A 19,049-nucleotide genomic window follows, 5' to 3' on the forward strand; every position below is an offset into this window, starting at 1 on the left:
AATACTATTTTTTTGTATTTGGTAAATGCTGTTTTTAAATAGTTTATTCTGACAGCATTTACAAATTAAGTGGCTGAATTTGCCACAAGATGCTTATTACAAATCTAAATGCTTATTACAAATCTCATGCTAACTCATAGTCGGATTTTAGCAAGTTGTTAAAAAGCTTTAGCTAAATTGTTCATAGCGGCTTTACTCACATCCAGTGTCTGTATCAGGTAATCAAGTTTTAGTGTCTTGTATCTTTTTGGAGGCTCTTGTCTTTTCTTAGCTTTTGAGTTATTTTGGTTGCCCTGAAAGATAAGCTCTCTCTAATGGTTTCAAGAAAAGTTGTAATTTTGCAATTTTTTTTTTTGTAGGAGTGGGAAGCATACTGAAGTTATTGTTAGAAAGTCAAAATTATATTTACGCATTCCTTTGTTTTTCATTCCTTTTACATTTTTAATTTTAATGAAGTCCAATTTATTAATCATTTCTTTCATGAATTGTGTCTGTGGTTAACTACTTATACCTAGATATTTCTTTTTTTGTGTGATACTGTAAATTTTGTTCTTAATTTTAAATTTGAATTATTAATTGTAGGTAATTAAGAAAGCAGTTGACTTTTATATATTAACCTTGTGTTCTGAAACCTTGCTGTACTTTCTTACAGATCACCTTTTAAGAGATAACAATGTTATCTAATTATATTTTTTCATTACATCAAATGATATATGTAGTATATATATTTATATTTTTTAATTGAAGTATGGTCAGTTTACAGTGTGTCAGTTTCTGGTGTACAGCATAATGTTTCAATCATACATGAACATACATATATTTGTTTTCATATTCTTTTTCACCATGGGTTACTATAAGATATTGAATATATTTCCCTGTGCTATACAGTATGAACTTGTTGTTTATCTTTTTTATATATATTAGTTACTATCTGCAAATTTCGGAGGTATGTGGTATTATATTAACGAGTAACACTAAACTAGCCTTGAATTCCTGAGATAAAATATGTTTGTTTATATGTGGTGATTCTCCAAATTTATTTCACTTTTCTGCCTTCATATAACAAAGTGGATAGCTTTTCCTCTTTTTATGCCTTAGAATAATTTATTACATATTATATAATATCTACTTAAAATTTTGGAGGAACTCTTTGTTCCTTTTCTTTTGTTTGGTTAGTAAACTTCCTCTCTCCCTTAAATCTCACATAGTAGGAGAAGAGGATTCTCCTCTGACTCATATTTTCCCCATAATAAAGTATATTTTTAACTGTTATAGTTACTCATTCTTTTTTCTTTCTTTCACTAGTTTATAAGCTTTATGCAGGCAGGCATCCTGTCTTGTTTACTACTGTAATGCTAGAACCAGTACACAGCCTGGCATGTAGCAGGTACTTAGATAAAACTTGTTGAATAAATGAATAATATGTTTTCCTTCTAATCAATATCTATTAAGTTTTTCTTCAGGACCAAGTATATTATCTATTACAAGCACTTTATTGACAGGTGAAAATAAGATCTCTTCTCTGCTTTCAATGGATGATGCTTGATATATATGTAGTTATTAATTATATTCCTATTTTCAACTATTTGTTTCCTTGTCTGTCAGGGACTGAAAAGCATTTCTTCATGTGTATAACAGAATCTTTTTATGCATTTAGAGGCTGTGTGTTCCCCATAGAACATGTGCATGGTGGCAATGTCTTCATTGTGGATTTTCTCTTTTATCATTTGCAAAACTAACTTCTTTGTCTACTTAATGCTCTTTGCCTTAAACTCATCTTTTGTTGAAATCAACCTGTAAGTTATTTCATCAAAAAAATCTGTGGGAAATTGGGGGAAAGTTCCCAGAGAGCATGTTGAGGGTCTTACTTCTGATTCCTCCCCTAGCATCTGTGACTTTATCCATAAAATGCAGTATCTAGCTTAACATCCCAGTTCAGCCCTGCCATGTTGCATCTCGATAGCAGTGCTTCCCAGAATGAATGTAGGCCTAATGGTCTATGGTGCCAGGAAAGAGGAATGGCTCTAGCACCTCAAGGGCAGAGCCTAAGAGAGGGGGACTGTGGTCTGAACGGAGAGAGACCTTGTTTTTGGTTGCTGGCTCTAGACCTCGGTTTCTCCAAGGTCTGGTAGGAATGGGTTTAAGAACTTTTACATCCAGGGGCTATTCTGATTGGTTGGTGCCGATGTCTCACTGGCTTTTAAAAGTGTTTATATCATCCTTCTGTCATTATATTATTCTGTTTTTTAAATTGAAGTGTGAGTTTGCCATTCATTGTATTTCAATCCAACCTTACATGCCCTGCATTAATACTCAGAGGTGACATTTCACTGATCTCTATCCTTTGGTTCCTGTAGTGTCATGACCTTGCATGTTTGATGTTTTGTTCGGAGTTTCACCCTCCTTGACGTTCCCACTGAATCAGGCTTGGGTACCTGATTGGAAACACAGCTCAGAAGTCTCAAAGCAGCCATATTTAATATGAGTCTTCTGTTCCTTCTGTTGTCCTCCCCAAAGTGCTTGAGAAGAGCCTTTTCATTTCAGAGGGAATTTTGTGCTCTGTGCAGTCAGTGCATCTCCGAAAACTTGCTCACTGTTATTGTAGCTTTTCACTGCTGGGGGTTGTGTCAAACGTGGGATAGGACTCCTTAGGAAGGAGAAACCTCTGAGTTCTATGCACCAAGAAGAGCTGTTACCCTTACCCACTGTGTCCCCAGAGTCTTCGCTGCTCCGTCTGAGCGTCTCTTTGTTCTAGCGCCGTGACTGCTATTCCTGGCCTGGATGGCCTTTGGATGACAGAACTTGCTCAACGAGGTGCCAGTCATTTACGTTTGGTCTCTGCCTTCAATTGATTTACCTGGACCTGTTTGATCAGAGCCTCAGATAAGTGGGTTGAGCACTTATTGGGTTACATTGAACAGTGTAGGGGTGGCGGTGGTGATGGTTATTATAATTGATATCATTTTTTGAAGGCTAACTGGGTGGCAGGCAGTTCTACATGATTTGTCTGCAGAATTCTAAGCATTTTATATGCATAAGTCAGTCTATAAGCACTATTCCTGAGTCCATTTTACAAAAGAGGAAACTGAGGCACAGAGGACATACGAGTATGTGGCAGAGCAGGATTTGAACACAGGTAGTCTGGCTCTGAACCACAATGTTATGCTGCCTGTATAAACACTTAACCCGTACCATCCCTCTGTTTGTTTAAACCCATACCATCCCTCTGTTTGTTTAAACTTTTTGGTAAGTTGCAGAATATTTTATGTCAATTTCCATGTTAATTATAGTCATAAAAATATAATTAAGAATTATTTGAAAGGACTGATTAAGGAGAACAAGTTTTATGGTTGAATGGGACAAGTCACCAGAGTGTAAACATCTGAAAAGCTAAAGTTTTATGTTTTTGTTACAACCAGTGTTGACTTATATTTAGTAAATTCTGTACATAACAATTTAGGATTGGGCTTAAAATATATAAAGACAGCTGGAAAATTAATTTATAAATGCGAACCTGAAATTTTAAGTATATAGGCAGTGCCTTGAAGTGTAATCAACAAAATGAAGTAGGAGAAACTTAATGGAATTTATTAGGCATAATGAAAAAAAGAGACAGACCATTTCAGTTTCAAATTCTGGGAGCTATTTCTTTAAAGAAAAAGTAGCTATGTCTAGTCCCAGTGAAAAATTCATTCAGGGGCCAGAGTTTAATGCAATGTGTGATGCTTTGCTCAGTTACCTTTCACCGGAGTGGTCCCCATAGGTCCAGCCTGAGCATCACAATTAGGAATGAAGTGGCCCTTTTGGAGCAACGTCTTAGGTGACTGTGAGGTGGAAGGAGATAAAAGAACATGCATCACGTTCCTGCATCCCAGCGGCAGCCACGCTCCACGCTGGGAACAGACGCCAGGCTCTTCCTCTGCACCTGTGTGAATAAATAGCGATGCCCAATGGTGGTTTGATCTTGATTGTGAAGCTTCTTGACTAGTGTGTGGAGATGATGTGGAACTCTAAAAATGATACGTTACGCTTCCTTTTGGGAATTCTAGTCCCAGAATAGCACAGTTCTTTGAAATCCGCATGTAAATGAGCTTCATGATTTGTGGAAGGTGAGAATGCTCACACCTGCTGTGCAAATTGATAAACTGTGCCCTAAATTCGTAACAGGTGGTTTGCTTGAAGTCAGGTAGTGACTCAGCAGTGGGACTACCAACAGAATCCGGTTTTTCTATCATCTGCGGACTCTCTGGAGGAGTCTTCCAGCTCCCTTTTAATGTTAGGTAATTGGGAAGAAAGCGTAGTAGTAGGGAGAGCCAGTTTTATCAGTTTGAGGACACTGCCTTTCTGTGTGTGTGTGTACACATCGGTGTATCTGTGTGTGTCTCTGTGTTTGCCTATGTTTTCTGAAACATTTGTGCCAAGTGGTATCTTCTTCCCACTTCCCAGATGGCAGTTCTGATTTTTTTGTTGTTTTGGAAATTAGTCACAAATCAGGAGGCTTCATTTGCCAGTTGACAGATTTTAACAACAGCTGGCAGGTGACCCCCCTCCCCCCCCACCCCCCGTTCCTCCCACCCTCGTCCTGGGCTGGACATCACCAGCTAGAGCCAAAAAGCCATGGGATATTTAGCTCTGTTGCGAAGGTTTACATAGTGCGAAAGTTTGAGCATTATTGAAAAGATTCAATACAAAACCAAATTGAAATGTGTCTTTTTGCTTAGATTAAAGCCATTTTTGCGCATCTTTCTCTGACTTCTTTTTCAGATCAGCTCTTTTTCAATAAAATGGTATCTTTGTCCACTTCTATTGTGCTGCTAGGGAAAGAAGAGTTAGTTTGGAAAGAGTTATAAACAGAACTTGCTGAATGGAATATTTACATTTCAGCCCAAAAGTGACGGGTCCCTTGCGTAGAAATCTTTTTGAAATGTCTTTGAATAGTTGTAGTGAGACAAATGTGACCTTGATTTGCCTTAATTGGTTGGAAAAATAGAAGATCCATGGAGACCACTCCCACGCCAGTCCAAACCCTGTCTAGTTTTGTGCCATAAATTTTATTACTCTCACTCTCCCTTTCACACAGTTACCATTGTACTACCTGTTTCACTTCCTTGACAGGAGCAGAATGTAGCTCTGATCTGTCAGCACATGGTTATAGAGGTTTTCGTTTGCTCTTTGTGAATCAGATTCAGAGGTGGTTTTCACCTCTATCTCAGTTAGTGAATAGAGGATGTTATCATTGATTGAAGCCAGGCATAGATGAAAGAAAATGGATAATAAATAAAAAATTAAACAGTGGCCTTTTGTATTCATAAAGTGAAACGCTGCAAAGAAAGAAAGTCAAGGTCATGATTTATCTATTGCATTTGGTTATTAATCAACACCAGGGATGCTGTACCACTTGATTTCGACTTGAAGAACATGTCCTTTGGAACCAAGCTGTCTGTGATTAAAGCCTAGATGACTCTGGGCACGTTAACTTAGATCCTCTGTGCCTCAGTTTCCTTGTCTATAAAATGGGGGGAAATAATAGTACGTGTCTCATAGCATTGTTGTGAGGATTACATGAGATATTGAAAAGCACACAAGCTACACAGAATAGATTTTCTTGAACTATTAAAATCTACTTAGTTTAATAGATTGAATGTTAGCTTTAAAGTTTCTTTGAAAATATATGCAACATGTTAAAAGACAAAAGGTCACAATGTACAAGTAACTCCAGGCCCCTCGATACTAAATACAATCACATCCTTAAAACTGACTGCTGTTTGGTTGAGTTCAGAGAAAGGCTTACAATCTGGGTTTCGAGTGAGCTAAACTGCATTAATTTGCAGGTCTATTCACATTTAGCACAAACACTATAGTTAGAAAAACACTGTGGAGCTGTTCAGAAATGGAGATGATGTTCACAGTATATTTCAAAGGTGGAAAAAATAGTTCAACCTCATTTGAAAGGCAAATAGTTACTAATCTACATGAATAGGTAGTTGAACTTTGGGGCATCTTTTAAATTCTACAAATCTGTGAAAACAAGAAAGGCAAATGTGAGCCTGGAAGTGAGATCAATGACAGTGTTTTGAGGCTAAAAGTAATCTAGAAATCAGAAGAGTCCCCTCATGCTGTAGTCCAGGAAGCTGAGACCTGGAGGATGTGGTAAATTTGCTCTAAATCACATGAATAGGTAGTGACAGGGGACATACATCATGACTCATGCAATGACTCGATGCCAAGCTCACCTCCCTGGGTAAATTGGGAAAGCTTGATAAAGTGGTGACTGTAACTCAGTGATCCTTGACCCCGAGGAGTCAGCCTTTTACTGGAGGTAAGAGTGGGTGGTGTCTCTGTGTGTCAGAGCTTGGCCAATGACGAAGGCTTTAGATTTACATGGTACTGAAAGGCTACGGGGACAGAAGGAAGGGCCTGTACAGGAAAGGTGGACCTTGTCTCAGCTCTAAAATCAGGAGGCTGCTGACACTAAAAATCTAAAAAATGCAGCAGCACAATTTTCCAACTGTAAAATCAGGAGAGAATTTAAGGATGTGTTGGAATAGCAGGTGAATTACCTTGACAATGGCTAGAGGTTAGGAAGGACTTCAGTGGCTTGGATGAATAAAGCAGGGATGATGAGATAGGTGACCCAGTAAGTTGAAAGAAAGGTAAGCATGGGAAGCGGAAGGAAAGAAGTTACAGAAGAAAGATGGCAGAAGCATAAAATTAAAGAAAGTGAATGTTGGCATTAGTGTCAACAACTGAATAGCTTAATAAAATTTAAAATTTCAGAGAAATGTAGGATGCTCTTAAGATAATTTTTTAAATCATTTTTTTCACTATGGAAAAACCACTTAATATTTCTGGCTTTTAATTTCTTTCCCTGTAAGATAAGAATTAAAATAGCACACTGTCCTAAAGGCCTGTTATTCTATGATATTTAGAAGGATCAAGGATTATTCACTGAAATTTCTCCAAATGGTGTCAGAGTTGATTCTGTTATTTTGTAATATCCATTAGCTGAGGATGGTTTTGTTTACACCGCCTATAAAACATTCTCATTTGACTTTGTAAGTATATTGCTTATTTGAGTTTATAAAAATGGATCCACATAGGGTAATGATACTGAATGATCTTCTAGCTCTAAATGCCTGGTTAGTTCTGCAAACTCTCATCCAGAAGTTAGGAAACTCTGATTAAATATAATATTGATAGATTGAGGAGCTTCTAAACTTAGTTTAAAAAACTCATTAAGGTAAATTGAACAACATTTTCAACAACTAATTGAGGATGGGTGTTCAGTGGGTTTTTTCCCCCTAGAAATAGAGTTTTTTGGTAAACAGAATTTTTTCTTCTAGCCCATTTACGTAATGGAAGTGTCATTACAATGTATGAAAGACATTTTTATCCCTGATTATTTTGGGTGTACCTATCAGATTTGGTTTATTTTGAATTCTGTGGTTTTATATATACACCAACTATTAAATGTACATCAAATACTGAATCATAAACTACAGTATCAACAACCTTTAAAAGACATTTCATGCAGTTAAATGTATTTTTGATGTTAAGTTAGTGTAATAAACTTAAGAAAAATGTATTTCTCTGTAAATATTTCAGAAAATATATATCAGAAAAAATACAGAGAAAGCTAAATATTTAATTTGAATTTAAAATATTAAGGCAAAAGTACATCTCAAAAACTATAGGACAATTGAAAAGTGAGAGTTATAGACATTTTGTAAAATCAAAGATATATCCCAGCGAAATGAGAACATATGTTGACCCAAAAGCTTGCATGTGAATGTTCATAACAGCATTGTTTGTAATAGCTAAAAAGTGAAAACAACCCAAATGTCCTTCACTTGATGAACAGATAAACAAACATCGCATATCTATACATGGAATCTCATTCAGCCATAAAAAGGAATAAAGTACCGATTCATGCTACAACATGAATGAACCTTGAAAACATCATGCTAAGTAAAATAAGCCGGTCACAAAAGACCACATACTAGAAGACTCCTTTTATATGAAGTGTCCAGAGTAGGCCAATCCATAGAGACAAAAAGTAGATGGGTAGTTGGGTAGGACCGGGCAAATGAGGTGACTGGGGGGAGGGGGTGATGGGTCAGAAAAGCGAAGTTTCTTTGGAGGATGATGAAAATATTCTACAGTTGCAGTGATGTGCATAGCTCTGCAAACCATTGGATTGTACATTAAAAATCAGTGAAATGTATGTCATGTGAATTATATCTCTATAGAGCTGTTTAAAAAAAAAAAAACCCTCCAAACCTTCTTTCCTTCCAAATTAAAAACTGTCCCATGCAGTCATCTTCTAAAAAATGATAGAAGTTTGGCTGTTGAGGATGGGCTTGACTGAACATCATACCTGCAGACCACAATTTTCTTATTTTGTCTTGTGGCTTTTTTGACTATAACAGATGCAGTGTCTTTTGAAGTGACTTCAAACGTTTGCATAAGCGTATTTGTTTTCCTGGTGGGTAATTTTTTACTGTGGAGGGTCAGATCTTCTAGGCACAGCTTGCCCCTAGAGTGGAGTTGGGGTCAGGCTCCCACGTGCAGGTTATTTGCTAGACACGATAGCCCCCTTAAATCCAGTTTGCATCATGATCACTTTTAGTGTACGTTCCAGGAAGTTAACGTGAAACAGTTCTAAGGACATGTGACCCAATTGTTGAGCATCTTATTTTTGAAAACAAATTGTTTCTATTTGTGCTGCATACTGCTTTGATTTTTACATTGTCCTAATTATTTGGTCAGATAATTCTGTTTATCTCTTTTTTTTCTGCTTATCTCTTTATTGTATTATAATGGCTTTTAACAAAGTTGAATTTATTAACTTAAGAGGAAAAAATATGAAGATAAAAGAGGGATAGCATACAGAAAGAAAATAGTGAGGGAAATATTTATAATTCCATTAAAGAGGCAGGCAGATACTCATTTACAGGTTTAGCATAAAGAAATAAAAATAGATTAATAGAAGCTAAAACTGATAAACAATGTTTCACTGTTGTACACTCAGCCCCTGCTTACCAATGGGTTCTGTTCCAAGGATTTCTTGGTAAGCTATTTGGAACGTGAAAGGCTTTTTCCTGTTAAGAGTTGAGGCTGAAGTCCAGACCACAAAAGCCCATTTAATCTGTGTGTATCAGAAATACAAGATGAAGAGCTGTGTGAATGCTAATGAAATATATAAGTGATTCATTTAACACATCTGTATAAAGCACCCTCTCTGTGCCTGATTATAGTGATAGGTGCTTTTCCGTGTTAGATGCTTTGGATGGCACTAAATAATTACTGCTTTCATTTAGTAAATATTTATTGAGCAGCTGCTGTGGGCCTGACACTACACTGGCTTGGGTTTAAGGATGCAGAGAGAGCGACTCTGCTCCCACTTCTAAGGAGCTGTCAGTCCAGAGGGAGCATGTACCAGTAAACAGAGAGTTTTAAATTGCATTGGTTAAGTGCTTCCTTGGATAAACACAAACAGCAGAGGGAGCAAGAATAAGGGAAAGGAACCTATGCTTTTTGTGGGTTTTTTGGGCGGGGTTGTGGGTTTTTTTGGGGGGGCAGTGAAGGAGGCAAAACAGATCCTGAAAAAGGTGAAGCAGGCAGCACTTTGAAAAGTGAGGTTCAAAGTAGGAATAGGGGTCCAGGGAGCTGAGGCCATTCTGGGCACAGAGACCTGAGGATGTGAAGAAAGGAAAAGGGTAAATAAATTAGCCCATAGGTGGGCAATAGATGGGAGCAGGATGGTCACGGTGGGGGTTGAGAGAGGGCAGGTGTTGAAAGCGTTCATGTGGAGCCCAGGAGAGATGGCTGCAGGAGCTGCTTGGCTGGTGGTCATTCTGGACGTGGCAGATGAAGCAGTGGGTGGTTTGAGAGTTGCAGGGAGAGCATGTGGACTGAGCAGAGTGCTCAGGGGAGAAGCCTAAGGGGCACTGGTGTCATGGGATGAACAGAGAGGATGGGGAGAAAACAGGAGGCTACATTGCGCTGGAAGACCAGAGAAGGAACACCACCTGTGGTGTCTCATTCAGGCAGCAGACCATCAAGTAGGACTGAGGGCAGCATCCACCGTGTGCAGCATCCAGGACCAAGCCATGGCATTTCTTAGACACCTTTGCCTCTGAGCTGCAAAAGCAGGTCTCAGACGCTCTGAGAACCCAGGTGCCCACACTGTGACTTTCAGCTTCATTATGGCAGGCGCCCTGTCCTTATTCGTTTTCCAGTGTTTACCCTGTATTTCCATAATTTCTTCTCCTCCTCTGTGCTGTCTCCGCACCCTAGAGTTGTGTTTTATCCTGCAGATGGACTTCTTTAATATCTTAAAACAAAAAATTTTAGAATATTTGAGATTCCTGCATCTGAAAAAAATTTATCAATAGATCTTGTGGGGAAAAGGTTTGTACGGCTTGATTAAATTTCCAGCATATGGTTTGGGATGTCTCTTCTAGATACATAAAATTAGCTTTTATCTTAAACTGATATTTTCAATACTATACTTAATACAAATGTACAAACAAACTCTTATGTGGAATTCCAAAATCTCAGACATCGAAAACTGGAATGTTTTCATAAGGTCAGGGGTGACTTGAACTGAAACGAGGTTATTTAGAGCTTTTACTCTCTCTTGGAGTGAATACTTGCGTGTTTTAATTGTTAATGTGTCTTATTACAAGGTGTTACCCCAGACTCCACTGGGGTGTGAAATAAATTATGGCATGTGCACCATTTTTCCTTTTTAAAGTCCAGGAGAGCCTGAATTCTGAAACATACCTCGCTCCGAGAGTTCCAGCCGCAGACTTGGCAGTCTCTTCGCTGCTGACCCGTCTAGGGTCTCTCTGCTTTCTTACACGAGCCCGCTTTTGCTGCATGCTCCATGGCCCTCCAAAGGTTTCTGGCATCACAGAAGAGAGCGCTGGTGGGGTTACAGTTGCCAGTGAGGACCGGGCATATTTTTATTCATCGAGGGTGTCTGACAAGAGGCCCTGGGCTGCAGGCCACCCTGATGAGTGGGTTTTCCTGTGGGAAGTGAGATTCTGAGCCTTATCTCAAGAGTGCCTTGACCAGTTGGTATCCTCTGCTTTGGGTACAGGAGGGCAAAGCTGTTGTGGCTTGTGTGGCAGGACTTCGACTATCCCAGCTACTGTGGACGAGCAGGGACTCTTTGGGCCCTACTCTGACCTTGCTTGTCCTTTGTCATTTGGTTTTGAGGCCCAGCCTGTTGTCTTTCACGGTTCCCTGGCACCTGGGGAATGGAACACTTGTTACCTGTGCATCGCTGTGTGTTCACTGAGTAGAATGGTGTCATGGAAGGAATACGGATGAAGCCTACACGTTAATTTCTGTGGGCCTCAGTAACTTCATCTGTCGAGTGAGGACACGACAGCTACCTCTGAGTTTATGAATTTTAAATGGGATGTTATACCTAATATAATGAGTACATTGTAGTGCTTAGTAAATGTTGTGTACAGTGCTTCTTTGCCTACACATTACTGCTTTTGTTCCTCACAACAACCTTAAAACGGAAGGCAGGGATCATTATTTTCACACATATATGAAGAAATGAAAGCTTAGAGAAGTCAAGTAACAAATGGCAAGTCACACAGCTAACAAGTGGCAGAATCAGGGTTAAAACTTGGACCTTTCGATTCTAAATTATTTGCCTTTCACTTCTTCTTCTTCAGTGAAGGAAAATCTTTCTGGACACAAAGAGATATTTAGATAGAGTTGAGTTCAACCTAGCCAGTGCTTTCAGTATGCTGACAGTGTCATGGGCACTGGGCTCCATCTTGGAGCTGTAAACACCTCGGGCAGACTCTGCTTCCAGGGAATCGTGGTATTTCAGAGACAAGGCGTGGGGTAACTTCATCAGTGTGAATTAAATGCTGTGGAATCAGAGAGCAGTCATGGTATGGGGGGCCACAGTATTCTCATAGAATCATAAATTTATTTTAAACTGAGAGGACCCTAAAAGATCAGCTTACTCATATTAGTTGCACTGTGTGTGTGTTTGGGTTCAGGGGAGCATATCAGCTGTGTAGGGGGAGTCAGGGATATAATTCAGTTGGGGAAATAAGACATAAGTGAATAAAATGTTAATAAAGACTTAAAACAGCTGGTCAAGATAGAAGACATATCACAAAGCAGTACATGCTTTTATTTGCTTATTGGATTATGCAGACAGCATTTATTGTAGGAATTCAGCGGAGAGAGCTATATCAAGTGCCTTGGCCAAGATTTCATCATTATGTGTTGACAGAGGGGGATCTAGAATGGAGAGCTCTTCCCTCTTACCTGTAATTCTCTTTGTGCTTTACTATACTAGTTAGAATCCTTCTGGGTGCGAGTGACAGAAATTCAATCAAAAGGGGCTTAAAGGCACATGTACATGCACACACACACGCACACACGCAATACAGGTTTTTGGCTCACAGAAAAGTCCCTTGGGTTGTGCTTCAATACAGTAACAACTGGCTTCACTTCAATGGGTATTAATATCTGGAATCTATAATTCTTGGTTCTGCTTTGTTCTATGTTGGCATCTTTCTCAGGCAGGCTATCTCCTAGGTGATGGCAGATAAAGGCTTATATCCTACTAGCTTATGAACCCCAGCTGCAGGGGTAGGGGTGCCTTTGCAATATTTTCAGCAAAGTTCTGAGGCTGGCTGTCACTGCCCATGTCTGAGTTATTGGCCTACCCTAAAGTGAAGGAATGTGGAGTTAGCTTCACCGAAACCTCATGGATTGAGATTTGGAGAGGCATGGTTTCCTAAAAGAATATCAGGATGTCATTGCTGAAAGAGAGGGAGAGGTTCTGGAAGGTCAAAATTAACATCTGCATTCTGCAACACATACGTAAAACTTAGGAAATTTTAAAAAGAAATTTAATAAGAACCTAAGTCATTAAAATTTTTATACAATTTTTAACAGTTACTTTCCATTTACAAAATATTAGCTATATTCCCTGTGTTGTACAGTACATCCTCAGCCTATCTTATACCCAATAATTTTATCTCCCACTCCCCAATTCCTATATTGCCCCCCTCCCCCTACTGGTAGCCACTAGTTTGTTCTCTGTATCTGTGAGTCTCCTTTTTTGTTATATTCTCTAGTTTGTTGTATTTTTTTAGAGTCCACATATAAGTGCTATCATATAGTATTTGTTTTTCTCTGTCTGACTTATTTCCTTAGCATAATGCTCTCCAATCCTATCCATGTTACTGCAAATGGCAAAATTTTGTTCTTTTCATGGCTGAGTAGTATTCCACTGTAGGATGTGTATGTGTGTGTGTGTGCATATATATATACACACCACATCTTTATCCATTCATCTGTTGATGGACATGTAGGTTGCTTTCATATTTTGGGAATTCTAAATAATGCTGCTATGAGCAATGGAGTATATGTATCTTTTCAAATTAGTCTTTTGGTGTTCTTTGGGGACATATACCCAGGGGGGGAATCACTGGATCATATTTTTAGTTTTATGGGAAACCTCTGTACTGTTTTCTGCAGTGACTGCACCAATTTACATTCCCATGAACAGTGTACAAGAGTTCCTTTTTCTCAACATCCTTGCCAACATTTGTTATTTGTGTTCTTTATGATGATAACCATTCTGACAGGAGTGAGGTGGTATCTCACCGTGGTTTTGATTTGCATTTCCCTGATGATAAACAATGTTGAGCATCTTTTCTTATGCCTGTTGGCCATGTGCATTTCCTCTTTGGAAAAATGTCTATTCAGTTTTTCTGCCCACTTTCAAATTGGGTTCTTTTTTTTTTTGAAGTTGAGTTGTATGAGCTGTTTATGTATGTAGGATATTAATCCCTTATCAGGGACTTTTTGTTTTGTCAATGGTTTCCTTTGCTGTGCAAAAAAATATATATTTTAAGTTTTATTAAGTATCGTTTGTTTGTTTATTTTTGTTTCTGTTTCCTTTGCTTTAGTAGACAGATCCAAAAAAATATTGCTACAATTTACTCAGAGTGTTCTGCCTATGTTTTCCTCTGGGAGTTTTATAGTATCTGGTCTTACAGTTAGGTATTTAATCCATTTTGAGTTTATTTTTCTATATGGTGTTAGAGAATGTTCTAATTTCATTCTTTTACATGTAGCTGTCCAGTTTTCCCTGTCTCTTCAATAAGAGACAGTCTTTTCTCCATTTTATATTCTTGCCTCTTTTGTCATAGATTAATTGACCATAGGTGTGCTGGTTTATTTCTGGGCTCTCTGTCCTGTTCCATTGAGCTGTGTGTCTGTCTTTGTGCTAGTACCATACTGTTTTGATTACTGTAATTTTGTTGTTTAGCCTGAAGTCAGGGAATGTGATTCTTTCAGTACTGTTCTTTCTCAGGATTGTTTTGGCTATTTGGGGGTCTTTGTGTTTTCATACAAAATTTTTAATTGTTTGTTCTAGTTCTGTGAAAAATACCACTGGGATTTTTTTTCCTGCCTTAGGTTTATTTGTACAAACAGCACAGGCAGACATGAGCCCCATGCAGACAGCAGCCCAGGGGTCACACTAGTCCTTATATCCTTACATCAACAGATGAAAGCCTCTACTCTGGAGCCTTTGTAGGGGCCTGGGCGCCTTTGGGAGCCTGAGCCTGAGCTGCAGCTGAAGCTGCGGCCTTGGTCTGAGCCTTGGCCTTGGCCTTTGGCTGACAGAGCCTGAGACCCTTGGTGATGTGGGCATGAGCATATTTCCCGAGCTTGGGGTGAGCAGTGTAGGCAAGTCGACTGAGTTTGTGGCTGTTGCCCTTTGGAATCTTGGGCTTGACCTCCTTGGCCTTTACAAGAGCCTTTATAGCCTCAGCACGTGCACTCGTGGCCTTGGCGTTGTTGGCCTGCATCTTCTTCAGGCCCTTGTTGTGCTTCTTGGCAAAGCGCATGTTCCTCAGGAACTTGGGGCCCACCCCCTTAAGAGATTTGTATTGTTGTGATCAGAGTTTTTTGATGCCATTTCTGTGCCATTTTCAGGACTGGTTGTGTGTGGTGTGGTTCTTTGACTTGGCCATGCCTGCACCAGAGCCTGGAGAATCCGAATTGCCTGGGACCGGAAGAGAAAGAGTCCACTGGGATTTTGATAGAGATTGCATTCGATCTGTAGATTGCCTTGGGTAGTATGTTCATTTTAACAATTTTGGATCATCCAGTCCAACAGTATGATATATCTTCCCATCTCTTTGTGCCATCTTCAGTTTCTTTTATCAGTGTCTTACAGTTTTCAGAGTACAGGTCTTTTGCCTCCTTAGGTAGTTTATTCCTAGGTATTTTATTCTTCTTGATGCAGTGGTAAATGGGATTATTTTCTTAATTTTTCTTTCTGATAACTTAGTTGTTAGTGTAAGAAATGCAATAGATTTCTGTATATTGATTTTGTATCCTGCAACTTTACTGAATTCATCGATGAACTCTAGTAGTTTCTTTGTGGTGTCTAGGATTTTCTATGTATAGTATCATGTCACCTGCAAACAGTGACAGTTTTTACTTCTTTTCCAATTTGCATTCCTTTTAGTTTTTTTCCCCTCTTCTTTGATTGCTGTGGCTAGGACTTCTAAAACTATGTTGAATAAAGGTGGTGAGAGTGGGCATCCTTATCTATTTCCTGATCTTAGAGGAAATGCTTACAGCTTTTCACCATTGAGTATGATGTGAGCTGTATGTTGGTCATATGTAGCCTTTATAATGTTGAGGTATGTTCCCTCTATGCCCACTTTCTGGAGAGCTTTTATCGTAAATGGATGCTGAATTTTGTCAAAAACTTTTTTTGCGTTTATTGAGATGATCATATGGTTTTTATTCTTCAGTTTGTTAATGTGGTGTATCATGCTGATTGATTAGCAAACACTGAAAAATCCTTGCATCTCTGAGATAAATCCACTTATCATGGTGTATGATCCTTTTGATGTATTGTTGGATTCTATTTGCTAATACTTTGTTAAGGATTTTAACATCTATGTTCATCTTTGATTTTGGCCTGTAATTGTGTGTGTGTGTGATATCTTTGTCTGGTTTTGGTATCAGGATGATGGTGGCCTCATAGAATAAGTTCAGAAGTATTTCTTCCTCTGCAATTTTTTGGAATAGTTTGAGAAGAATAGATGTTAACTCTTCTCTAAATATTTGGTGGAATTCACCTGTGCAGCCATCTGGTCCTGGACTTTTGTTTGTTGGGAGTTTTAAAATTACTGATTCAGTTTCATTACTGATAATTGGTCTGTTCATATTTTCTGTTTCTTCTTGGTTCAGTCTTGGGAGATTCTACCTTTCTAAGAATTTTTCCATTTCTTGTAGGTTGTCCATTGTATTGGCATATAGTTGTTTATAGCAGTCTCACATGATCCTTTGTATTTCTGTGGTGTCAGTTGTAACTTCTCAAGTTAAGTCTCAAGATTTAACTGCTGTTCTGACTTTTAACACTTTTCACCTCTTTTGGATTTTTAGAGTTATATGAATGGATTTACACATTAATGTACTCATTTGTATCTGGCTTCTTTCACTCAATATTATTTTGTCCAAGTTTTTAGTCGTTTCATGCGTATGAGGGCAAATTTACTATTTATTTTCTCATCTTGATCGAAGACAAAAATCCCTTTAATGAACTCTTAATAATTTAAAGTTGACCTTGGACTTTTCAACATGGAAAGTTTGATCTTTTATTTCTTGCTTTCCAAATTTTGTATTATCTCTAAGAAATGTTAAAATTTACCTTCGAGTATGATCAATGGTAGACTATCTTTTTCAGGTTGAGAAAGTTTCCTTTGAGTCCTAGTTTACTAAGAGTTTTTGTCATAAATGAGTATTGAAATTTATTTTCTAATTCTATACATACATTGAAGTGATTATGTTTTTTCATCTTTAACCTATTAATGTGGTTAATTACACTTAAAAGACTTCCCTGGTATTTAAACTTATTTGCATGTCTGCTGTAAATTTTTATTTTTGTTGTATTTGTTTTTTTATACATCATAAATTTTGTTTACTGCTGTTTAGTTTAGGATGTTTATAACTTATGATCATCAGAGATTGATTTTATTATATAAATTACCTTCTTTGAGTTTGTTATCTTCATAAAATGATATGGGAAGTTTTTCCTTAGAACAACTTGTGTAAAAAATCAGTTACCTGTTCTTTGAAGGTTGAGAAAAAGTCATATAAAACCATCTGGATGTGATGTGCCCCTTTAAACACTTTTTTCTACATTTTATCTTTTTAGTAGTTATTGGTCTATATGCTTTCTATTTTTTCCTTTTAAAAATTGTTTAAACACTTTTTCCTCTTGTGATTTTTAAATGTCCACTATATCTGTAGTTTTATTCTTTGTCTGAATCAACCTTATCAATGATTTATCTTTAAAAGATAGTTTTTATCTTCTCTACCTTTTAATGTTTTCTTTATGTTGGTATTTTATTAATAATTTGCTTTCATCTTTTATATTTCTTCCTTGTATTTTGCTTTGGTTTAAACTGTTGATTGATACTTCTTGAATTGGCCATCTGTCATACTAATTTTTTTCATCTTTTTCTTGACTTCTAATGTATACTCTAAATTAATCCATAAATTTCTTTTAAGTACCACTTTAACTGTATCCCACAAATGTATGATATGTGATGTGTTCATTATTCTTCAGTTATTAATATTTTATCATTCCAATTAGGTTTCCTTTTTTTGACCCATCAATTATTTAAAAATGTGGTTTCTGGTTTCCAAAAGCATTTTTATAATTTTTAAAAAGTCTCATTTTATTTCTAACTGTATTGAAATTAGAATGTTGTCTAATTATATTTTCGAAGGTTCCTTTGTGGCTTAATTGCTGAATTTTGTAACTCTTCCACATGTACTTGAACTTACTGTGTATTCTTAGATTGTTTTGCATCCTAACTCATGCTAGTTCAATCCTTCTTGTTTACTATCTTCTGTGTGTTTGTAGGGTGAGCTCATCTTTAGGAGGAGTGTTTTTGTACATGTACCTTGGGTTCTGGAAATGTTCCTATAGAGCAATTTTTTACTTGCTGTGAGGTCTCCTGGATTTCATAGGTGCTTCATCAGTTTTCTTATTGATTTCTTATCTTCAGATGTCTGCACTGTGCTGATACTATATTTCTGTGAGAGGTAAAGACTTGAAGATTTTATTTGTCACATGATAATTTTTTTCCATTCCTAGCTCCAAACATCAAGCATCCTTCCCACTTAGAGAAGTGAGTACCTAGAGAGGTACAAATTTTTGATGAAATTTTACTAGTCCCCTTTTCAAAGAAAGGGCAGCATTTTAAAAAGAGTAGTAGCTTTATGCTAGGGTTCTGAATCCAGCCTTGTATTAACCCAAGGCTATTGATGTCTGAGATATCGGCCTGTGGTACCTGCAAACAAGTTGGTTACCCCTCTCGGCTAACACCACGTGTCTTTCTAATTTTATCAGCATTTCTCAGGAACCAAAAGCTGGTCTAATTTTTAAAGATGAATAAACTGAGATTTATTGATGACCCAAGATCACTCAGTTGGAAAGTGTCAGGCCTGAGATGAAAACCTGAATATGATCTGCTTCTTGTTGGTATTCTTCTTACTTTGCATTTGGCTCTTATATGGTATTTGTGATTGTTAATTTTATGTGTCCACTTGACTGAGCCATGAGGTGCCAGGACAGTTGATCAGATGTTCTGGGTGGATATTTATGGGTGAGACAAACATTTGAATCAGTCAGCTGAGTAAAGATTACCCTCCCTAATGTGAGTAGGCCTCACCCAATCAGCTAAAGACCCGAATGGAACAAAATGCTGAGCAAGAGGGAACTTGGCCTGCCCGACTCCTTGAGGTGGAACATGGGTCTTCTCTTGCTTTCGGACTGGAACTGACACCGTTGGCTCTCCTGGTTCTCAGGCCTTCAGTCAGTCCTCTCCTGGGTCTCTAGCTTGTCAGCTGCAGATTTTGGGGCTTCTTGGCTTCCGTAATCTCATGTGAACAAATTATTTATGTATTCTTGTCTCCTATTGGTTCTGTTTCTCTGGAGAACCCTGACTAATACACTGTTA

At 38.0% G+C, this 19,049-nt stretch overlaps 1 protein-coding gene and 1 pseudogene across 3 annotated transcripts in view; one reads left to right on the plus strand and one right to left on the minus strand.

Annotated features, from left to right (window-relative positions):
• Positions 1-19,049, plus strand: part of SYT16 (synaptotagmin 16) — a 212,661-nt gene that overhangs the window by 143,705 nt on the left and 49,907 nt on the right. The gene's annotated exons all lie outside the window — the stretch shown is intronic.
• LOC105086210 (large ribosomal subunit protein eL29-like) lies at positions 14,475-15,035 on the minus strand (annotated as a pseudogene).

The sequence above is a fragment of the Camelus dromedarius genome, chromosome 5 (genome assembly GCF_036321535.1).
Source record: "Camelus dromedarius isolate mCamDro1 chromosome 5, mCamDro1.pat, whole genome shotgun sequence".
NCBI classification, from domain to species: Eukaryota; Metazoa; Chordata; class Mammalia; order Artiodactyla; family Camelidae; genus Camelus; species Camelus dromedarius.